Source organism: Brienomyrus brachyistius, unplaced genomic scaffold, assembly GCF_023856365.1.
Source record: "Brienomyrus brachyistius isolate T26 unplaced genomic scaffold, BBRACH_0.4 scaffold963, whole genome shotgun sequence".
Taxonomy (NCBI): domain Eukaryota; kingdom Metazoa; phylum Chordata; class Actinopteri; order Osteoglossiformes; family Mormyridae; genus Brienomyrus; species Brienomyrus brachyistius.
In genome coordinates this window covers 14055-21275 of record NW_026043238.1, presented here as the reverse complement: position 1 = coordinate 21275, position 7221 = coordinate 14055, and the positions used below count along the sequence as shown (strand labels likewise).

Below are 7221 nucleotides of genomic sequence, written 5' to 3'. Positions count from 1 at the left end.
GACAGCATAGCTGGGAAACCAATGAAAAGTGAGTGCAACGTTCTAGAACTTGACTTCGGGTTGACGCTCCCTATAAAAGAGCTGGGTACTGCTTCAAGGCGTTCAGTTGGCGCTACCTCCTGATAGAGTAGCACTGTACGGCTCTTGTTCCGTAAAACAACATCAAAAGGATGAAAAAAAAAAATTTTTTAAAGAAGACGAAAAAAACATCGTCTAAAAAAATAAGCCAAAAAAATAATATCCGAAGAAGGAAAAACATGCAAAGTAAAAAAAACAAACAAAAATAAAAAACAATATCCAAAGAAGAAGGAAAAAAACATCCAAAGGGAGAAAACAAGAACTGAAGGGCAAATGAGGTAGGAGGAAATACAAATTTCGTTTCAGCACCGTTGGAGTGCCAAGCCGTGAAAAGCATTTGGCCAGAAGACAAGGTAAGTGTTGTAGCTGTTATTTTAAAACAGCGCTTTTCAAAATGCTGCTTTATAATCGTTTGAGATCGTTAGCCAGTGTGACAGCTGAAGGCTTTTTGAGTTTACCAACATAAAGTTTTATTTCTGTATTAGGACATTGTCAGGAACAATGATGTGTTCATCGCTATGATGTGGTCAAAAAGCGATGCATTGAATCTTAGAAACATTTGTGATTTTTCAAACAATGCTTTTCCTTTTATTTAATCAGTAAAATTTCCATCGGTTTTATATAGTGCCCCTTGAAATATGTCTTTAGCTCATTTTCCGGGCATTTTACTAGAATGCATCCTGAGAAATACACAAGCTCTGCTGCATTTCCGTGCCTCGATGTTTAGTGCCGAGTATAATTGTTGCAGTTGCCTTTTATATATTCCATGAGACCTGTTGGTACCAAGAGAAGTGTGAGACTGTCAGGGTGAATTTATCATACAATCGCACGCATAAATACCTGAGGGTTGCCAGTCCTTTTGCGTTGTTACAGGAGGACTAGAGCTGACGAGTGTGTTTCTACACACTATCAAGGGCATTGTAGTACAGTTTTCTCAGGTGGGAGAATGCTGCCGATCTCCTATTTGACAATACAGCCCTTGATATATTAGAATATTACAGAACTAGAAGCCTTTTGCAAGGAAGAATGTGAGAAAATCCCAAGTACAAGAACTGAAAGCCTTTCAGCTGGCTATAAGAAGCGCTTGTAAGCTGTGATATCTGGCAGAGGAGGTGTTACTAAGTACTGATTACGTAGGGTGCCCAAACTTTTGCAGAGTGCCATAATAATGTTTTTATTTTGTAATTTTGTTCAATTTATGGCATAAAAAGTAACTATTCATCAATGTTTGCTGAAAATATTGTGTATTTTCCCCCCAGTTCCTAAAGAGACTGTATTAACTGATATTGTTGCTTTTGTAATTGAAAAGATGTTATTTGTCAAGGGGTGCCAAACCTTTGCATAAGACTGTACACAGTGTGTGTATGTGTTTATGTGAGTGTGTGTCTGTGTGTGTCTTTATATATATATATGTGTGTGTGTGTGTATATATTTCTGTATATGCATGTGTATATATATATTTATATATAGTTCACACACATTCAAACTTATTTGAATACACATTCAAAATAATTTTTATTATTATTATTTTCGTTTTTTTTTTTTTTTGTGTTTTAAAATGTTTTATTTTTGCAATGGAAATAAAAATAAAGCAGTCCTCCGTAGAGGAGGGGTGGTGGAGGGAATATATATATATATATACATATATATAAAATAATTGTCACACAACCTGGGTGACATGCCTTGCCTGCTCACCCAGTTTTAGTGCACCTTAGTTATTCATAATGACCATCTAGTCTCGATACACCCATGAATATATATGTATATATATATATATATATATAGTTTTTCTGTTTTTTTTTTGCAATAGACAATAAAAATAACGCAGTTCTCCGTAAAGGAGGGATGGTGGATGGAATATATATATACATATATATATAAAATAATTGTCACACAACCTGGGTGACATGCCTTGCCTGCTCACCCAATTTTAGTGCACCTTAGTTATCCATACTGACCATCTAGTCTCGACACACCCATATATATATATATATATATGTATATATATATAGATATTTTTTCTTTTTCTTGTGTTTTTTTTTTCGCAATGGATATTAATAATAAAGCAGTCCTCCGTAAAGGAGGGGTGGTGGAGGGAATATATATATACATTTATATAAAATAATTGTCACACAACTGGGGTGACATGCCTTGCCTGCTCACCCAATTTTAGTGCACCTTAGTTATCCATAATGACCATCTAGTCTCGATACACCCATAAATATATATGTATATATATATATATATATATATATATAGTTTTTTTTTTTTTTGCAATAGACAATAAAAATAACGCAGTTCTCCATAAAAGAGGGATGGTGGATGGAATATATATATACATTTATATAAAATAATTGTCACACAACCTGGGTGACATGCCTTGCCTGCTCACCCAATTTTAGTGCAACTTAGTTATCCATAATGACCAACTAGTCTCGACACACCCATAAATATATATGTGTGTATATATATATATAGTTTTTTTGTGTTATTTTTTTGCAATAGACAATAAAAATAACGCAGTTCTCCATAAAGGAGGGATGGTGGATGGAATATATATATACATATATATAAAATAATTAATGTCACACAACCTGGGTGACATGCCTTGCCTGCTCACCCAATTTGAATGCACCTTAGTTATCCATAATGACCATCTAGTCTCGATACACCCATAAATATATATGTATATATATAGTTTTTTTTTTTCGCAATGGACAATAAAAATAACGCAGTTCTCCGTAAAGGAGGGATGGTGGATGGAATATATATATACATACATATAAAATAATTGTCACACAACCGGGGTGACATGCCTTGCCTGCTCACCCAATTTTAGTGCACCTTAGTTATTCATAATGACCATCTAGTCTCGATACACCCATAAATATATATGTATATATGTATTGTTTTTTTTTTTTTTTTTTTGCAATAGACAATAAAAATAACGCAGTTCTCCATAAAAGAGGGATGGTGGATGGAATATATATATACATATATATAAAATAATTGTCACACAACCTGGGTGACATGCCTTGCCTGCTCACCCAATTTTAGTGCACCTTAGTTATCCATAATGACCATCTAGTCTCGATACACCCATATATATATATATATATATATATATATATATATATATATATATATATATATATATATATATATATATATATATATATATATATAGTTTTTTTTTTCTTCGTAATGGACAATAAAAATAACGCAGTTCTCCGTAAAGGAGGGATGGTGGATGGAATATATATATACATATATATAAAATAATTGTCACACAACCTGGGTGACATGCCTTGCCTGCTCACCCAATTTTAGTGCACCTTAGTTATCCATACTGACCATCTAGTCTCGACACACCCATATACACACCCGAAGCTCTGATCTCAGATCAGTTCCATGCCTCCAGAATCTAATGTTACCCTCAAGGAAGAAGGGAAGCTATGATGAGTAAAAAAAAAGGTTATTAGAGTGTCCTGTCAGCGTTGGGCTTCTTCGGCCTCCGCCATTGATTTTTCGGTTTCAGGATGGAAAGTACAAGGTGGCTCTGTGTTGATGAATAATCCAGGAAAAAAATGCCACAAAGGCATGGAGTCACACCAGTGGAGTCTTATCCTTGCAATAAAGACCCCTGTATGACCTTTGCTGAATATTTCCAGTTTAGTGGAGCTGATCTGTGAGTAATGCAGTTATGCAGCAGTTTCTGATGGTTTCCGGTTTTGCAGGTGGTGTCCTTTTCAGCTTGGAGGAGGGAGCCTCCTTCTGGAACCAGATGTTGACCTGGAGAATCGTGAGTGACGTTTCCGATTAGCATACCTGATCTCCTTGCCCCGCCACGGGGCTCTGGTGAAATGTAACTATTCAGTGACCCGTATCTTTCAGTTCTTCGCTTCCATGATCTCGACCTTCACCTTGAACTTCTTCATGAGTATCTACCACAACAAGCCGGGAGATTTTAGTAACCCAGGTCTCATCAACTTTGGACGCTTTGACAACGATGTAAGTTTCCCATTTCTGTCGGTGTTGTGATGTAGATTGTCCTTTTTAAAAGTCTGTAGATGGAATCTTGAAAATCAAAATATTGGGCATCGGTAATTGATCTGGTTGTCTTGGCCAATGGTATGCTGTCCGCAAGTCAAGTAGCTCTTGGGAGATGTCGGCCGTTACCCTCTGACATTGGTTTCCTGCCTCCCGTTAGTCAGTGGGGAAAATGTGATGTTTATGGATGTCTGGACAACTTAGAGTGGAGAGCATTTTATAATCATTACCTCGTTTGGGAAAGGCGAAAGAAGACGGTATAATTTTGACCAAAATCCAGAATGAGACCAAGTTCACACTGTTCCCGAACATGTTTTGGTCTTTCCTGTCCGTGCCGTTCAAGAAGGGGCTGATCTGTGAACTTTATGGGGAAACAAGGGTGAGAGAGAAAAGGATGAGCTGTTATTTCCAGAAAGGGCTCGACTCGGTACCCTGTCACATGAGCAGTGATGTATTTTTACCTGCCTTCTGGTCACATGGGTTGGAAAGGAAACCATGAAACGTTTGTTGGGGGACTTGGACACAGCCCCCACCCCGCAGCGCATGACTTTCCTGGGAGGCCCCCTGGGCTGGAAATATAGTCATCACCTCGGTGGACATGAGTACCCGCGCTGTTTTAGTTGGGCCTCCTGGTTTAGGTAGGCATGTTAGCCATGGTTGTGGATGTTTCTCGTTACAAGAGAGGCACCTGTAGCAGTTTACATGGTATGCAGATACGGTTGTTTATTTTATTTTTTTTAAACGCAGCAGAATTTTTCCCGCCTTCGGTGCCTGAAGTTTTTGGGAAACGTTTGCCCCGGATGCCCACTGTATGCTTCCTGTAGGATCACAACACGTTCACCATTTTTTTAAAAATTATACACTACTGTGCAAAAGTCTTAGGCAGGCAAAGAAAATGATATTTAGATTATCCTCGTGTTGGTGTAAAACTATGATATTATGCCTGTGAAAGTGTGTCAACTTCGCCATTTCAGAACCTCTGCTAAAATCATCCTAGTATTTGCAGCGACCGTCCAATGCAGCCATGTGTTTTTTTTGACTTGGCCACCAGCACACCTCATACAGCTAGTCAGTCTCTCACTGACTTTTTAAGCCAGTATATTTAACTTTTTTTAATTCAGCTGTTGGTGAAATTTAACAAAATCATGGAACGGCTGAGGTGCCCCTGAGGAGAAGTTTGGGAACTGAAGCGGTGTTCATCTAGCCATCCAACTAGATATCAGTAACTTTTTAGAAAATAGAAGAAATTACTGTGATGTTGTCATTTGCATGTTTGACTGGAGGATTCTGGGTATTGATTTTTTTTCTTTTTTTTTACCCCCCCCCCCTCAGAGCACGGAGTACTACCTGTATGAGATTCCTCTGTTTATCGTCATGGGAGCCTTCGGTGAGAGAGAGAGAGAGAGAGGGAGCGTCTTATTGTGGAAACCCAAACCTTGCTCTTTTACATCTTAACGGACTGGTTCTGTTTCTGGTTTTCTCATGCCGGGCCCATGTCTCTTTCCCCCCCGCAGGTGGATTGCTGGGAGCACTGTTCAACGTCCTGAACTACTGGCTCACCATCCTCAGGATCAGGTGTGCCTGTGTGCGTGTGCCTGTGTGCGTGTGTGTGCCTGTGTGTGTGTGTGTGTGCGTACTTCTGTGCGCATGTGTGCCTGTGTGTGTGTGTGTGTGTGTGTGCGTACCTCTGCCTGTGTGTGTGCACGTAAGTGAGGCCTGTTTGGTTTTTACTGTGTCACGCCTGTCTGAAACTTAGGCATCTTAACACTTGAAATTAAATAATTAAATAAATATATCCCGAGACTGTGGGGCTGACCTTGAAACTGCCCCACACTGGTTTGATGCAAATGAAAGTTGTCCCACAACAAAATCATTAGCTGAGCCACCATGCCCCCCCCCCCCATCCCCAGGTATATCCACCGGCCCTGCCTGCAGGTGATCGAGGCCATACTGGTTGCTGCCGTGACGGCCACTGTGTTCTTCACTATGATCTACTTCTCCAACGACTGCCAGCCCCTGGGGGAGGATCAGCTGGAGGAATACCCCTTGCAGGTAAGGCAGCTGGAGGTGGGCTCTCTGTGATTTCATTGGCTGAACAGCTGAGAGGGTGTGTATCCTGTCCTCAGGCCTGAACCTCCACTTATCCCTCTCACAGCTGTTCTGTGCTGATGGCGAGTACAATTCCATGGCCACGATCGTCTTCAACACCCCGGAGAGGAGTGTCCGCAGCCTGTTCCACAGCCCCGCAGGTCCGTGGAGTTTCCAGCACGTGTTTCAGGGCAGGATGGGTCGTGACCTGAAGCCGGATTGGTCGCCCCTGTTGTGCCCTTCTTCTGGAAGAGATTATAATTACAGTCCGTTGTCCATCTTTAGAATGAACACCTGTGTTTGATATTGGTGACAGGCTGGCTAGGTCCGGGGCAGCTGTTTGAACAGTCAGACTCGTCTGCCACCTCTGTCGTGTCGTAGGTTTGTTTACGGGCCGCTTCTGGCTGATTGTTTTCCCAGACAGACAGCTAAACCCATACACACAATCCTCCTCAATTATTCAAGGCTTCCCTCATTTGGGATGGGGGGACTGTCACCCTGCCTGGGGAGAACAGGAGCGCTTCTCAAGTGCCCTGACGAATGCCACCGTAGGCAAGTTCGAACGGCACTAAACTGTGTTCATCCATGCCCTCTAGTGGATGAAAGACATACCAAAGTAACATGGCTTGGTCTTGATCGGCTCCAAATTGCACTTTACACCAGGTAGAAAAATGGAAATGATCATATGAAAAATGCCATTCATCATGAAATAATTTCTGTACACCTGTATCCTCATTACAAGGGTGAATCAAGTAAAACTAGCTGGTTTCGCTAGATTAGCGTTCTTGGGGATCAACTACATGATCAACATTTTAGCAAAAACGTGGGAAACACTGACTTAGGTGATGAATTCCACCACCACCACCCCCCCCCCCCCCCCGGCAGGTTCCTACAATCCCGTGACCCTGGGAATCTTCACCATCACCTACTTCTTCCTGGCCTGCTGGACATACGGCCTGACTGTGTCCGCCGGGGTCTTCATCCCCTCGCTGCTCATCGGCGCCG

At 41.0% G+C, this 7221-nt stretch overlaps 1 long non-coding RNA gene across 1 annotated transcript; it reads left to right on the top strand.

The window, feature by feature from the left end:
- Nucleotides 1–248: 248 nt before the first annotated feature.
- On the top strand, nt 249–4040 carry LOC125729980 (uncharacterized). Its single transcript, XR_007390362.1, has 3 exons — nt 249–431; nt 3816–3880; nt 3973–4040. It is a non-coding gene; the product is annotated as an uncharacterized LOC125729980 (long non-coding RNA).
- The last annotated feature ends 3181 nt before the right edge of the window (nt 4041–7221 follow it).